Raw genomic sequence first — 17,289 nt, 5'->3', positions numbered from 1 at the left:
ATGTATGATAGAGAGACAAAGTCTGAATGTACAATAATACAATTGCAAAACGTATTATTACGTTATCATTTCTATAGTTTTCCATACACATTGTATATTTACAATCCATTTAATTACAAATTACAAATTTAATCTTATCCTAGATTATTGCAAATTTACAAATACGTGGAAATTTACAAACCGTTTAGTGACTTTACACCTATTACAGTGGGTAATTTTGAGAACATTTTATTTACAACGTACTTATCTTCACTGATTATGTGTATCTGATAAATCGTCAACTGCGCGATTTTCAAACGTATGAATTTGCGATATTTTCACGTTTCCTGGTTTCGTACTTCCTTGCAAAATACATATATCGTATCATGTCTGTAATTTACAGGAAGATATGAAACCAAGTTATTGTGAAAAGGCTATTCGGAGATTATATTAACGTGGATTATATCATATTACTACCTATTCGCCTAATTTACCCTAGCGCTAGTAGCTATTCTATTCGTCGGCTACTCGAAATAAATCTTAATCAAGTCACCAGATAGCCGTGTCGCACGCTGTTAATTAAAATCGTTAGTTACGTCCTCGTTTTACGCGCATCTTTGAAATATTTCAGAATTAATTACGCGCCATAATCAAAAATTTTTAAATCGCAATTCACAAAAGAAAATTATTGAGAGAAATTTAGCTGTTTCAGCCAAATGATATTTTCGAGGGAAAATGTCATCGCGATTGTCCAGCTTTCTGCAACAGCTAGAAACGGTTGGTATATTTTTGGACAAAAGCGCATCGTCTTTCACGAGCAGCGCTCCACGATACGGCAGTTTTGAGAATTCTCTAGAGAAACTGCGTTCTCCATTTTCGAGGAAGCAGTTATTAAATGTACACTCAAAGCGGTATCGCAATTGGAGGACGTAATGATAGAGACGTATTTCTTAATAAACAGAAAAAAAAGAAGAAGAAGGATTTCTCCTAAATAACCATTTTCGCAGAGACCATTAATTTTAAAAGTCCTACGATCCCTGTGCGCTCAGTATTTCATTAATTTTTTGAAAAAAATTTCAATTTATCAAAAGATATATTTTTATGCTACTGAGCCTCGCCTCTTCCGAGATGCATTTTGTATGTTATTGCAAGCTAGCGAGAAGAAAAATGTACCGCGCGAAAAGTGTACAACGCTCTGTTCAACAACGCGCACCAAGAGTCTCTCTTAAGATAAGGAATAACAGCGACTATAATATTTCGTGTGCGTACCGTCACTTGCGAATTATCGCTCAAGGCTGCAATTAACACGTCGGATCGATTGTCCGGGGGTAATTCCCGTGACCAAATCCCGCGTGACAATATCTCAGACCGCGCGAGAATTTGCGCGTGACAACCGGGGAGTTACGGCCGTTACGAGTGTGATCTGCGATTATAGGCAGTTTTTATTTGGCAAGCGCGAGAACGATCGACGTTTAGAAGCCGTCCGTTGCTGAATGGCGTATGTTAAACTGCGCGAGTATCGCAATTCCGAATATATTTACGAACGACACGAGTTCTCCCTTAGCCACCCTCGCTCCGCAGCTCCCCCGATTTATTCCGAGACACGCAGAATCGTTTGCACGTCGCATGCCGGGACGCCTCCCTCGGGAATGAACGCTGAAAATTTGATCGTCGGTATAACGAGATGTACGGTTGGATTTACATGTATGTTTAAACATTTCTTCGCCGTCCCTGGGCCGGGGGTATTCAATCGCGACATCGGCAGATCGAAAAACGAATTGCGTATCCGACTGCTTTTATCCGGGGAAGTTATTTTTATCTCGCATATAAAAATGTATCACCTGTCATTCTGAAAAGAAAAAGTTGGACAGCGCGATGGAAGCGGAGAGAGGGAGGGGGGCGGAAGTGTTTGCGATACACATCATATTTTCACGGTCAAATACGATCGCGCGAGTTTGTCGAGCTGCAACTTTAAATTTATGAGGCCACATTGCGTATAAAACGTTATTTCGGGCGGAATTCCGCATGCTCGTGCGCGAAGCCGAAAAGGAAACGTAAGCGAAAACGGTTATAATTAAATTAATGATACGCCGTCGCGCGCCATTAGCAAACGCAAACGGGTAACGGCGTTTGTCATTATTTCCACAAACCTGAAAGTAATTAACACACGAAATTGAGGTAACGAATGTTTTTATTATTCGCGCCAGAAGACGTAAAAAAAGAAATAGCGGGCAGATGTGAACGTGGGCAGATTGGAATTTACCTAAAAAAATAAAAAAAAAATGTACGCAGGTAGAAATTTAGCCTTGATAAATAAGGACGTTTGTTTTGCATTATAACGGCATAAATTGGCGAGGTCGTCACTGCGTAATTGTGTCACTAGCTCGTGTTGTCGAGTCGCTCGCGGAGGTAGATTGCGTTAGACATAAAATTATGAGAGCTGAATTCCCAATGACTGCAGAGACGGAACTACAAAAGGAAACTGAGTCACAGATGCGTTCGCGATGCAGTTTTCATACTGTAGTAGTAGCTGCCGTAGCAATTTCGTACGAGGTGCCGTTGACGTTCGACATTTTAACGACAAGTTGGAACGATACGCGCGTCTTGGTAAAGACACGTTGCACTAATCGAATTTCTATCATAAGAGCGACAGTCGTGAATGTGTGTCGCGCGCGCAAAGTTACCCTTCTGTTCTTAAGGGAGAGACGAATCTCCGTTTCGGTCAGTAGATTCTATCTTGCCAAACTTGTTCGCGTACGACGTGCGACGTGCGAGTCACTTGAGCATGAGTTATCGATTCAAGTTTGATTTTATTTGCTCGCTTGGGGGAGAAATGGATGAATACACGTGAGAGACAAGTATTCCTTGCGGGAGGAATAATAAATCCTCCGTTGCGCGGGAGACATATCGGAAAATGTCAACTTCGAACTTGGTAATCTTCGTTCGTCCTTCCGGGCAAAACGGGCTACTTTACCGTGCAAAACCATACGACGAAAAATCTGGCACGAATTCAATGTACGACCAATTTGTACCGCTCGCATATAAGGTTTGCATACAAATAACGTCGCGATCGTGTACAGGGGCGGGTTAAAATTCCTTTTATAAACTTCGAAGGCGGCGCGTTCGAAAGATCAACCTAATAAAAGTTCCGGCAAACACGAAAACGCTTTCTTCCCGTCGGCGAAGGATCTCCCGTCGGAATATGAATTTTTTTCCACTTGTCAGCAATATATCTCGGAAGGAAGGCCATTCAATAAACCATGATAGCGGCAACCGCGGCATTACGACGTTCATTATTTCTTATCCAGCTCGCCGTGCCATTAAAATGACGCGTAGCAATGACATCTCCGACTCCCCCGTAATCGTAGCATTCGTTAACTGCGTTGATCCCCACCAACCGCGCACGTTTCAGAAATACATAAAGAGAATTATAACTCGCCTCTGCATATTTATGATCGGGAACATATCGAGTAACGATATAAATAACGGATATTCGTGAATCGCTAACACTGCGGCATATGCCTGCGCATTAATTTATATATGTCGGTAGCCCGCGGCGGCAAAATACTGAGGGTCGGCGGCGCAAAAACAAAATGGAATAATATTTGTTTTACATATCTTTACGCGGTAAATATGTTTAGTTTCTCGTACGCGGTATAATAGCATATTTTATTACATGCAAAAGTAGATTGGAAAATGGAGAAGGGGGAGGGGGAGTTGATGCACTGATTATAGGGAGTGCGAACTTATTAAGCTGCACGTCGTAATAAAGCTGCGGGGTTTAACGTCATGTGACATTAATGAGAATGAATTGGACTTTAATGGACACACTCTATTCGCTTGTACTTTAGATGCGGAACATTTCATTTCTGGCCATTCACATCACCGTACCTATTTGTCATTCCGTCGCGGTGTATTAGGTCACATGAATCGTTCGTGTTAACACATTTTTGATTAAATCACATTGCAGAAGAGTGCGGCGTACAGCGGCGGATATTTGCGTACAATTTGATTGTAGAAGCGCGATTAATATGCAAGCGCGGCCCGTTAGTGGTTCATTTTAATTAAGTGGATGGTTCTGCGATTTTTCTTTCTTTTAATAGTGCGATTACGCGTTAAAGTCTTGGCTCACAGAAATTCATTACGTCGCGGTTAATCTCGCTTCGATAATATTTGCCTCACCCGCCGACGTCCATTAGTTTATTCGATTTACAAAAGGAGGATTAACCGGCCGATTAAGTGTTTTGACAGCCAAGTGTTCACTCGTTGTTATCGGTTTATCATCAGAAAGTTTGGTGTGGCAAAAGTAAATAGTTGCGAGAGGGTTAAGGGCGCGGCCCGCTCGCGTTCGAAACCCGCCGCCAAGTTACTGAAATTCACTTATGACATTAAAGTTTTCGATGGTTTTACACGCGAGCCACGAAACCGTTCGAGTCTCCGACACTGGTGAATTTGTGCGCAAGAAATAAACATGTACGCGCATATATATATCGCGTATACAAGGTGTCTATAAAATCTGTCCTCATCCTTCATATTTTAGAAGCGATTCGAAACGATGAAAACTCGCGAAATACGTGTTCGATCATCTCGAGGGGTTACTCTTTTAAAAAGATTTAAACTTTGAAACTTTTTGCATGCATACAGCTCAAACTAAAAATTTTTTTTTGCCATAAGTTGCCAAATATAATTCCAATTTTATATGTGACAGTTAATGGCAAGGTCATCTTTAGCTGTGCGACTTGTGTGCGTGAGACGTGTTTCAAATTTTGTATTTTATTTATTCAGTATGGTAATTTATATTGTTTGTATTACCAATGTTTTTATTATCGCGAAAATGATCTAATTAAAAGTTGAAGCGTTTACCATTATAGATCTTCAATTTATATAACATAAAATAAGTATTTAATTAAGAGAATGCCGTTGTCAGATTTCTAGCAATACTGATCGCAATTTACGTGATGCTAGAAATCGTACGAAATAACGATAAAAGTAATTATCCAATTATTATTGTTACCAACAAAATGTAATTGCATTAATGTTACAATTAAGGAAATGTAACGCCATGATACCTCTTTATTATTGAAAAAAAAGTAATTGTAACAGTAGCGACAATTAACACGTTACTCCTCAACTCTGTTAATTACATTTACACGTTCACATTGCTGCTTTCAAAGTGAATGTTCGCTTTGAATTCGATTATCGCGAGAGACAGTTTAATCTTATGTCGACTGTGAGAGAAATGCACACGCAGGGGAAAACGTTGTCCCTCTTCTTTAGGGGAAGATGTGCTTAGTGTAATGGCGAAGACTGGTTTCGCTGATGCGTGCTATTTGACTTTTCATTTTAAAGCGTATACGCGGACCCAGTAAACGTTCCGGATATAGTCTCGGAAGTATCGTAAATCCGTGTTTTATACCGGTAAGTCGGTGACAAGTCAGTTGCGTTATTTTCATGAATAAAATTATTATTGCCAAACTGCTACTTTCACGGACACAGTCGAGAGCTTGGCATAATAGTGTCACGTTTATCAAAGTTTTTTAAAAATCGAACCGTTTTATCGAATACACAAATCTATTTTAAGCTGAACCGCTTCAAGTTGTGTATTGATTTAAATAAGTATGCAGAATTGAAGAAAAAGGTTTGGGGTCTAAAGAGCAAATAATGTTCATCAAAGAAAATGAAAATTTAATACGAATCAAAAAACTACGAAATTAGCGGGAAAGTGAAGCTTTTTCACGAGATACATTTCATAATTTCTGTTAGAATAAAATATCTTGAATGTAAAACATCTCACAAAATATTTACTTTTTAATAATCTTATTTTAATATTTTTTCCAATATTAAATGCAAAACGATTAAAAGAATTATATAAAAACATTATTTAAATCCGCATAAAAATGTAAGTGAGTCATCTGTATTATTAAAACAGAGAATTCTATCTCTCATAGTTTTATTTAATCTGTTTTTTTTTATTTTATCTTGATTAAACAATTTTTATTTATTATGAATGAATAATATCAATTTCGAATCATGAATCTCTTAAATGTATAAGCATAATATTTATTCAAAAAATATAGACCTCGTTAATTTCGAATTAATCTTTTTAAATTTCTTATAAACTTTCAATTCAATTCGATTCTCGTAATTTTCTAAATATCGCACAACCGTCGGATGTATTTTATTAATTAACGTCGAATATGTTACCATAATAATCTATAAAATATCAGTGAAACCAAAGCTCACCATATTTATACTATCCAGTTTCAAATTTTTAGGAAAGATACCGTTACGCGGTACCGACGTATGTATACCGTCGAGATTACGTATACATCGATAAATCATCCAATTAACGAGTACGTGGCAAATAACAACAAGCCAAATAACATGTTACTTCATCTATGACTAACTGACTTTGGCATTAAATGCCGATGGTTACCCTAATTTAAAGCCAATCCTGCATCATCCGCGATATGTTGGCTCGGGTATCTAACTCATAAATATGTACCTGTCCTTAACGTAAATATATGCCTTGCGCCTCGAGCAAAATTCGTAGCACACGAACTGCACGATATATTAGCCCGGATTCGCTTAGATAATAAGATTTATTACCATCCATCGCCCGACCTTCGTCAAACTTCCGTACTTTCATCCACCCACTCGCACACACATGCATACACACGCACACGTGCACATACCCATCTTTAACAACCCTTTGGCTAAGTTACTCGTGTATGCGTCATGCTTATGATGATTTGCTTCTTTCGATTGTGTTACTAAAAAGACAGGGGTTATCATATTTGATGCTTTCTTTATTTAATGCTATTTACTGCATATTTCATGACGCAAGATGCAGGACTGTCTTTAGGATTTATAGAAGGGCATACTGATCCGCGCGTACGGACGACGTGAGCTGCTGTCGAATGCGAAATGGCAGCATTAAAGTTGACGATGTCGTTCTCATTTAATCGCCGATCTGCTGTCGCTGCTAACCAGAAATCAGGGAAGGACCGTAACCTCGTCCATTCCCCCGCGGCTACGTGTCATCTGCGCTAAACTCGAGGACTCCGCCAGGCTTCAGCTTCAAGTACATTGCTGAATTAAATTCATGTCTTCCACTGGGGAAAAGTGTGCTATTTAATATTTTGCGCGGCGATACGCTGGGGTACCACTCGATATAAATTTTGAGAGAGAGAGAATCTGGATGGAACAGTAACTGGCGTGTTTTCTTTACGCGCGGGGAGAAAAAAAAGCGCGAAATTAGGCGCATAAAATTCCACGGTTCTCGTGAAGGACCGTAATAATTTTTCTCGCATGGCAATACAAGAGCTCTCTTTTAATTATTTCTCATGTTAAATTCACAAAGCGGTCGCCTTTAAAGCGCAGTGCGGACATTTATGATGAAGAATTTGGTATGAGAAATTATAAAATTTGTTATGAGAAATTAGATCTTTTGAAAAATTCTCTTGTCTCCTCCGGGAATTCCGCAATTAATGTAAACGTCATTTGAACGTGCACACATGTTATTTCACGTTTCGAAATCCATCGAATATCCTGTCTGCTATTGCACCGTAAAGCCTTAATCAATCATTCTGCGGATCACAATATAATTATAGGAAATAAACAATTGTAAACGGCTGTTTGCCCTTGTCGCCGACCAACGGACGACCAATTAGCTGAAGATTTTTAGGTCATCCATCTTATCGAGTAAATACGTCAGTACGGTCAAAAATTTTCATGAGGCGAAAGGTGAACTCTGAGTTCATCAAAGGATCGTTAAATTAAAGCGGATGCTCTATAGCCATTTTATCAATCAACCCTTTACGACCGTGATCAGCAATTAATCATGTCGTGCGAGACACTAAGTCAACGTTAGCGCGAAAACGCTAAGGAAATTAATACGCCATTTCTCTTTATTCATCGTCGCTGTGAGGGTGTCGCACGTGTCGGCGCTCGAAGACACGCGACAGAGAGTCGAGCCTTTTATGTGATCGACCAGAGCGCAGCAGCTTGTAATTCACCCGCGCGCGCCGGGGTTTCTCACCATATCAATAAGAGTCAAAGGCCGCGACAAAGAGAATTCTTCTTCGATACAAAAGCGACGATGGGAGAGAATTCCTCGCCGCTCTCGCTATTTCTTCCGCTCTTCGCGCGGCGCACTTTTTTATTACCCTCCGACTACTCGACGATAGGGTTGCTTCTTTTTATGCTGCCTTGTGTGCGAGCGATCCCTCTTCCACCTTTCACCTCTCCACCTCCTTCCTCAACTTCACTCTGTTTCTCGCTGTGTTCGACGTTCCTCGATTATTTATGCAGTTCGAAAATTGAATTTCGTTCCTATGTATGTAACCCGCGCCACAAATCATGCCAAATTTACATTTTCCGTTACATTGACGTCAGTGACGTCCGAGTCGACGAGGCTTTGCCGTATTGCCAAGAGAATTAATTGCGGCAACGGACGCCGCACGATTAATCATATATTTATGCAAAAAAATTACATAACTCTTGAAGAAAGTGCTCTGATAAGTGCTTTAATTAACTGATTACTACTTGTATCAATAATTGACGATAATTAATCAGTTACTGATATAGTAATCAGTGTTTACTGAAACACTTTATCAGTACTTTTTCTCATGGGAACTAAACGTAATAAAAATTATTATTATCATTTCTTAAAATTTCCTGTAAAAAATGTATGAAAACGTACGTGTCGGATAAAATATCCGACACCTATTGCGCAACTGGCCAAAGGCTGGAAGCGTAGAAGCGTAACGCTGAATTCATATAGAAACATCTGAGCCCAAGTGAATCCAATCCGCGGCGCACGGTGCAGATCAGGTAACCGATAATGTATGGAACTATAATTTATCCGGTTAATGCAAAACCCGTAGGTTTATCATAGTCGAGATTTTATCAACTGTCTCCCCGCTGTATATGACGTTGCGGTCAATTTGCTATTGCACGATCACGTTTTAATGTATGTGTTCTTCTCACGGTGCAGCCTGATATATTTCGATGTATGCGAACCAGGCGGATCGCAGCGGCCGATTTAATTGACGCGGCTGCATCTCAAGTAACCTGGCTTCGGTGTTTGATATCGAGTATTGAATTTCCTCACGTTCCATTCATCGTACTTATTAAATTGTTCCGCGATAGGGTCTGACGTATGGCGGAACGGCGAGAGAGAAAGCTTCTTTAGAAATATAGACGCCAGCAGTTTCTGCTCGCGCATCGATAAGGTGTATATAGGGATTTTATTGTAGTTGCCGATATTTATTAGCGCTCGTTACATCTCCGAAACAATTGTTCTAATTTTCGTAGCCAACGGGCTCCAAGGGAGCTGTATACCTACTAATTGCCCTTGGAAATTTACGTTATCTCAGGAATCCTCAACTTTCTGCGTAACGTTCCATAAATAATTACTTTGCTATTTCATTCTCGCGAATTTTCTTGCGCGGAGCAACTCTAGCGACGCTTCTGCATTTGCTTTCGGTGTTTTTTCCAAACGTGTCCCAAGTGCCTGCTGATACTGCGCATTTAGCTTCGTTACTACCTACGACGTTAGAGGGAGGTAGTAAGCCTTCACATATGTGCCTCTCAAGAATATCTTCCTTGTCTCAACACAACCTGTTTTTCGTTTTATTTCACGGTGAGCCCAATTGCAGTGTTTACATCCCTTTTATCTTTAACTGCTCTCATATAAAACGATCTGGCCGTCCGTTCGAAGAGAAAAGGAGATTTCGCGAGATTTAAGAGCGCAGCAAGTTTAGCACGAAATAAAATGTCAGCGAAAGGTCATGCACTCGCAAATGTGCAATTTCTTTCACTTAAAAGCCAGCTGCATCGTGTTAATTTTTAAAACTTACACCGTTTTTTATTTGTAAATCACAAAACAAAAGTGCATTGAAAAAAAAGAGTTTGGTACTAATAATCAAACTTTGATGAAATAATCTTAATTGAATGTCTGCTTAATTAAATTAGAGGTATGCGAAACGAGCATTTGTGAAATCAAATCGAATCAACTCGGATCTTTGATAACATGCTCGAAATTGAATCCAATCAAATCTGAAATTTTCACGCTCGAATCGAATCGAATCACTTTGAAGCGCATACGAATTGAATTCGACTCAAATTTGCCTATGCATACATGGTAATTGAAGGGTAATGAAATATTTTAAATGACGTTGCAGATCCTTTTTAATAAACAAAAATTTAATTGCAAAAATTTTGGAAATAACTACAAAAAGATGTGTTAAGTAAAAATTTATAATACTATACAATAAGAATGAGGATACTATACTGATGAATTAGCATATCGTACAAGTTGTAATGTTATTATTGAAGTGTAATAGTAATTTGATTAGAAAAATATGTGGAGCAATTTTTAATTTTGTATTCTAAATTCTATAAAATTGTCATCTAACAAATCTAGAAATTAAAACAAATTTACAAAAAAGATTTTCTATCGTGTACACGAATTTTTGAATAGTTTAAAAGATTTAGAAGCAGAGTTTTAGAAAAATTTTAGAGCTGTCGATAAGCAATCAAGCACAAGAATTGATACGCGCTGACAAGGTTGGCCGCACGGGAAATATGGAACAATCAAAATAAGCGATTGATTCGAAATTCTCGAACTAGTCGAATTCTTTCAAATTTGAAAACGAATTGAATCAAATCCACTCTGATTTGATTTGGATTCGAACTATTCGTATTTTTTAATCAAATATTTAGGAATTTTGTTAATATTAATCGAACGTATTAATAACAATTAATTATTAAATGGTTATCAAGCGGTCACTAAATATTACGAAATATTTGATTATATTAATTAAATATATAATTGAAATTATTTCATCAAAGCTTAATAATTCATCTAGACTCGATTATTGTTACCAAACTCTTTTTTCAGTGAAACTTATTTAATTGGTTTGCAGAATGCCATCTGTTTAAAAAGTCCCCTCCTCCTATTCATCCCCGCCTTTTCATCCTGACATACTCGTTGCAACCATCTGCGAAATTTGAAGTTTCATGAAATAATATTACGACGCGGCAACTTTCAAGCAATTTAGTTCCAAGTTCTAAATGAATTTTTAAATTACATCGCGGCCATTATTTATTGCTAGAACGAGGCCAGATTGAAACATTTCTTTCCATATTTGTGTCGTGACCAAGATTTATTAATTTTAATTCTAATTTTCCATTGTTCCACTCTTTCCATTTTTAAAATCCTGAATTAACAAAATTCACAATGTTATTTGTCCATACAACAGTCAATGTTTCTTCGATAATTTAATAAAAATAGCTTGATCGGATTTCGGAGTTTAACCATGTCAATCACTGGAACCAGTCATCCAACCTGGAATCCCTTTGAATCGCTCTACACCGCATAATTTAGGAGTCGTGATCGACGTGCGTAGACGCGTTTGATCGCGTAGCGCAGCGATTCCACAATCGAACGAGATGTAGAACATCGCATTGATTTTGTCTAAAACGTCCCTTTTTTTTCTCGGTTCAACGAGATGTCGCATTGCATCGGCTGCCGTTCGTCAATGTCGACAAACGGCAGGGGTTTATGCCAATCATTGCCCTCCGCCACGGTTGATTGTCGAACGCGAAATTTCAACGGTCTCTTTCGGAGCGCTTGGCCCGTCGGCAGATACACGCAGTCGTTCGAGTTTCCAGTGGGTTGACCGTTAAATGTTTGCGGGCCATGCACGTGCCTGAAAGCTGATGTTCCGCAAGAATTATAATCCGCGAACGAAACACTGCCACTGACGGATATTAAAGGCGATCGTTTTCCCTACGCGCGCCTGACCCGCGCGCTTAATCGCATCACGTTCTCGTCTTTACCCTCCCTCTTTTCGCGCGCCCGTGCCGGTGCATGCATCGGACGATCTGGCGACGTTAAACAACACCCTAGCGAGAACCGATAATGATCGCACTACTATGGGCGTTGTCGATGTAAAGGACACGTTGTCCGAGGCAATCATCGACCCGGTAAACTGCTGGGCAAAAATTTATGCACGCGTGGCACCCATGTATTACGTAATTTCCAATAGCAGGATACAGTAGTAGAGCAACGCGCGTGGTAATGCGATATGCAGGAATACGCTAATTTCGTAATATCCGTAATATTTAGTAATTCAATATCTTCCCACGCGTATAGGATAGATAAGATGATGCGAACATCCGGGAAATATATCACTTAGTATATCAATAAGAGGCTGGCTCGTCAGAGTTGTCTTTGATACAAATTTTATTCTCATGTGAAGTAAGATTATATACGATGTTTTAATAGTCGCCAGTTGCAATTTTGTATATTATTCTTCTAGCAGAATACCTTTTTGAGAAATTGAAAGATCCTTGAGATATTGGAGAAGAAAATTTGTTTGTTACTCTGCCCAAAACTACCCACAATGATTCAACGATATTCAAATTAGGCACTTACATTACAGCCAGGAAATCCGTTGAAACAGAGCAATTTTGGAAAATGGTGCGAGAAACAAATTTCTTCCTTCAACATTATACAACCAATTGAAAGAGATTTTGCTAAGAGAATAATTTAACATTTCATTGGCGATTGTTTAAACATTGTATGCCAAACAGGGATAAAATCTGTATTAAAGTCAAAAAATGGCAGATTAATCTCCTATTAATAAAAAAGAGGAGCGTATCTCCTAGGTATTTACGCTCTTTGTCCATTTACATATTAATGATCCCAAAGAGACTAATTTAACCAATCGATATATTCTCCATATATCCACTTTATAAATTTGAATCAGTGAAAGCTGATTTGCAATGCTAAACTCATAATTGTGATCATCAGTAACTATTCACTGCCATTCCAATTAAAAGGGAGATACTCTCACTGATCGGAATTAGTGTATTATCACTGAAAGCCAGTACATATATCCCTGATTGATGTATGGTTATAAGATTATAGCCAGATAAGATGATAATTATAAGGATAACACTGAAATTTGGTTGTACACTGTTTTCAGTAATATACCGATTCCAATTTAGGGAGCATTTAATAATATAACGGTGAACCAATTTCAATGCTTCATTAAGATCTTTTGACGAGACTAACAAGCTTAATTGAAGAAGTATCTCGAGTATCCGAAAGTATCCGAGAGTATCTGTTCCTATTGTTTATTTGTAGTGTTGTAAGAGCGATATAAGAGCTGTGCACGAAACACGTGGCTATCCACTATTAATAGCGAGCGGAGCTCGAAAACATATTTATAAAAGTCTTCTAGAATTTATGGGAATGGCTATCTTTTCAGCGGATACGCCATGATTCCTCGCGAAAAATCAGTTGTACTAACATCGGAAGATCCGGAGATTGGATGCTGTTCGTGAAAAATTCAGAAAATCCGCGGAGAAAACAAAGCCCTATTTAACATGAATGTCGCGTTTTACAGAAAATATAATTCCTCTCTTTTCCCTGAAGCAGTCGCCTCTTCTTTTTTTTTTTGCATTTCCTTGTCTCCTAGCAACAAGATTTTGTACTCTTCAAACATGATTGGGTTACGCTTTCTTCGACGCGGCGACGAAACGCCTCGTTGACATAAAGTCGCGTCATTGTAGCAACGAGATTTTCCGATATAAAAGACCGTTGTGTGCATTACATTCCATTTAGAGAGGCGGAGCACCGAGCGAAACTTAAGAAACGCGTGTCATAGATAACAGTGTTACTAAAACGGGGTCGGCACTTTGGAAAACATAAAGTGTAATCTGATATGCGAAATGCGTTGCAGTAGATTTCATTGATTTTCGTTTTGCGTAGCGCAAATCGTTGTTAATATTCATTACCTTAATAATAAATAATTACACGCTCCGCAATTAATTGCGATATCGCGACATGACGATTCGACTCCGAGCCGCATTTATTCATAATAGTAAAACTAGCGCATACTGATATATACTTCGCTCCTAGAATTAACGCATCCGTTGAGATGAAATTCTTGTGGCTGAATATCAATGCAACGCCGCCGCGCCGAGGAGATGCAATCGAATTAAACCGCGCGATATACCAGTCTGCAGGATACTAATTTCAGGAAGCAAGAGCCGTCGTGCAACGATAACACCCGTCCACCATTCATACTCTTTCAGAGCCCATTGCGCGATTTTGAAAGCTCGTTACGAGATGTTGAATGCCGCGGCGCACTCCTATTTATTTAACGTGCTATTGACACCATTGAATATCATGTTATTGGGAATAAAGTCTATCCGCGATCGATAAAATCTGTCGCGCGTTATGAAGTCTTTCTATTTTTTCCTCCCTCCCTCTAAATATTTTCGTCAGAAATCAATAGCTGTCATTACGACGATGTTACGAAAATAAAGGGAAGTTTTTAATTTGAAACGTCGTACATATCGCGTGACGTTGATACGTTTTTCAATTAATAATCCGGACAATTGGGAGTTGACGATTTATAGAGGCATGACGTATAGTTGGACGACTATTAAATGTCACCCGCCCCAAACCGAATACGTTATTAAATACATGTAAGGCATGCGCTCGAGTGCCGATCGTAAATTGCATAATTACCGGCTCGCGACTGTATTGTGCTCTCAAAATTCGCGCCCCGTCACGCTCCGTCAATTTTCATTAAAATAGTGTTCGCATCGCGATTTTCTCGCGCGCAATTGCGTGATTTTCAGCAGCCCGGTTTCGCGTGCACGCGCGCGGCCACCAGAGCTTATCGTATTTATTCGCGCTAATCAAAGGTCGCATTATGCGATAGAGCGACAGGATGTTGTATGAATGCGCTCGTAGATAATGTAAACGCGCGAGTATTACAGCATTTTCACAAAAGTTTCACTTTGATAAATTATGAAGTATGTAAAAATAAAAGCTGTCAAGCTCGCGCGTTATTGTCGAAATTACTGTCGTGACATTAAAATTTCAACGGTGCGGTTTTCTCAATGGTTCGCCGTCAGTTGAAATGAAAATTTACAAAGTTTCCGGTGTGTTGATAGCCACGCGTGATAACCCATTAAAAAGTTTTCAATATGCTAATGCGGCATTAACAATCTCTCGGCTTTTACCTGCGGTAAACTGTTTGGTAATTGCGCAAACAGTTTGCTGAAATTATGAAATTATATGAGACACGAGGCGTTTGCAAATAATTAGTTGAAACAGAGTTTTCGGAAATTGAGAAACGGACCGTTTCGCATTCAATTTTAATTTAATTTTGCGCATTCAGTTTTTCCTCTCTTCGCCCTCAGCACTCTCCATGGAAATAAAACTAGCTATTATAAAACTTTCGTTTCCTTGTAATATCCGGATTAAAAGAATTATCTGGCTCGCGCGCAGTCGTTTTTGCCAGCTTGAATGTCTCGACTTGACACGAGGCGACGAAATCCTTCACAGATTTCCGACGAATAAATGAATAAATCGTCGCGACGGTAATTACTGGCCTTCGAAGCGCTCGCCGAAAGAATGATAAAGACAAACGATATTTATTTTTGTTACTCTAAACGACCGTATTACTTCTCGCGCGACTCGCGAAAATGTGCGCCCTGCTGAAAGTCGCGTAGTAAAAAGTTTGCGCGCAAGGATATATCAGAGAGACATTTATTGCGGAAAGCTTTCTTTATATTTTCTCCGTTGGGGTGGACACCGTCGGGGATGTACCAACGTGAAAGTTATCACTATTACAAGCTTCCGCGCCGCTCGTGCTGCACCATTAAATGCAGCTCTCGTGTCGATGGTACGCGAACGAGAGGGCACTCGAAGGGTACTCTCCGCGAGACGGTAAAGGCACCCCAGGCTGCCAAAACTAAGTACTCCCGTCGTCGTCGCTAATGGACGCTAACTTAAGACGGTAGGGGGCCAAGTTTTCCGGCGGGCTCTGCGGCTGATCTTGGCTACCGTTCTCCACTTTGCACTTTGTCTCTTTCCCCTTCTCTGCTCTTTCCACCTCCCTTTCCCCCTCTCTCTCTCTCTCTTTTTCTTTTTTTCTCTTTTTTTTTCAAAATTGAAAGCGCGTTTCGCCGCAAGTGCGTGCACTCGAAAACAATTGAAAACTCACCGGGAATGAAACCGGGACGGGGGTGAGTTTTGGAGAACGTCGAGCCTCGAAGGTATCCCTCGCACGCGTTTACGCGTTACGACGTATGCGTGCAGGAGTGCGTTGCGCGACGGGGATTATAAGGGTTGGACGATCGCAACGGGACGCGCGCCTCCACGATACTGGCCGGCCGTCTCGCGGCACTCGCCTCGCGACGCCGGCAGCCCAGAGCGCGTACTCCAGACGCCGACCTATCGCGGCTCGTCGCCCAAACTCGGGGGGTCCACCGCCGATGATTTCCGCGCCACCGGTGCGGTTTTCCATCGTCGAAAGCTCCGTCTTGATCGGAGCCGAAAGCGAAACCGAGAATACGCGATCTCGCACGCAGGACACGCATCCTTCCCGAGAGACGAAAGGACTGTCTCCGGAGACGATCTCGTGTCTCGAGACCATAACGTTTCCTTGGAGAGAGTGAGTGTGTAAAAATTGTGTGTACGCCCACGGACGGAATTTGTAGAACAAAGATTTCTCGCTTTTCGCTCTCTCAATCGAAACGTTGCGTAACGCGTGACACAAATCCATATCATATTTGGGATTTTGGGTTTATCGACAGTTGTGTCACACATTTTTTGGAGAAGGCATTTCCAATTTCGCACTCCGGGCGATATTGACTGAAACACGTATCTGTTACCATTGATAGAGATAATTCGGGGCCGCTGTGTTAACTCGTCAAACTGTCTATTTAAATATCGAAAATTATGAATTTTACGGAAAAAAATTATATTTGCTTATCGTTTTTACTGTCTTTTAATATTTCGACCGCACACGTGCCTCTATTTACTCAATCTTATTTTGAACGTTTTAAATCCTTTATAACGTTTATATTTTAATAGCTTCAGAGGATAGAGAATGTGAATGAATATTTTTTTCTTTTTCGCATTTTAAAGGCTATAAATATTTAAACTTACAATGTAAATGAAATCGACGTCTTCAATGCTTTTGTTGCGCGAAATTGAGAATAACAAATTACTAGTGGAAAGTGAAAGTGTTAACCTTTCAGAATGCAACGATTTATTATTTACACAATATTAATTTTGTAACGAGCCGTTTGATTGCTTACGCAATCCCATTTGTATGCATTAAAACCATACGTATGTGACTTTTCTCCTGCTGCCCGCCACTCAATTTTACGTTGGAATTCAATCTCGAGTTTGTCGATTGAACGTGTGCGTTTTATTCGCTCTCCTGCTTCTCGTGGGACATATCAATCTCTCAGTCAATAATTTTTATCCAT

The 17,289-nt window shown here is 39.8% G+C and overlaps 1 protein-coding gene across 1 annotated transcript in view; it reads right to left on the bottom strand.

Annotated features, from left to right (window-relative positions):
- LOC105203085 (tachykinin-like peptides receptor 99D) overlaps window positions 1-16,198 on the bottom strand; it is an 85,396-nt gene extending 69,198 nt beyond the window's left edge. The window contains exon 1 of the mRNA XM_026133709.2: window positions 16,017-16,198. The gene's annotated coding sequence lies outside the window, so the exon portion shown is untranslated. The remainder of the gene's footprint in view (window positions 1-16,016) is intronic.
- Between the last annotated feature and the right edge of the window lie 1,091 nt (window positions 16,199-17,289).

The sequence above is a fragment of the Solenopsis invicta genome, chromosome 16, assembly GCF_016802725.1.
Source record: "Solenopsis invicta isolate M01_SB chromosome 16, UNIL_Sinv_3.0, whole genome shotgun sequence".
NCBI classification, from domain to species: Eukaryota; Metazoa; Arthropoda; class Insecta; order Hymenoptera; family Formicidae; genus Solenopsis; species Solenopsis invicta.
The sequence above is the reverse complement of the archived record's forward strand: the minus strand, read 5'-3'. Positions and strand labels throughout refer to the sequence as shown.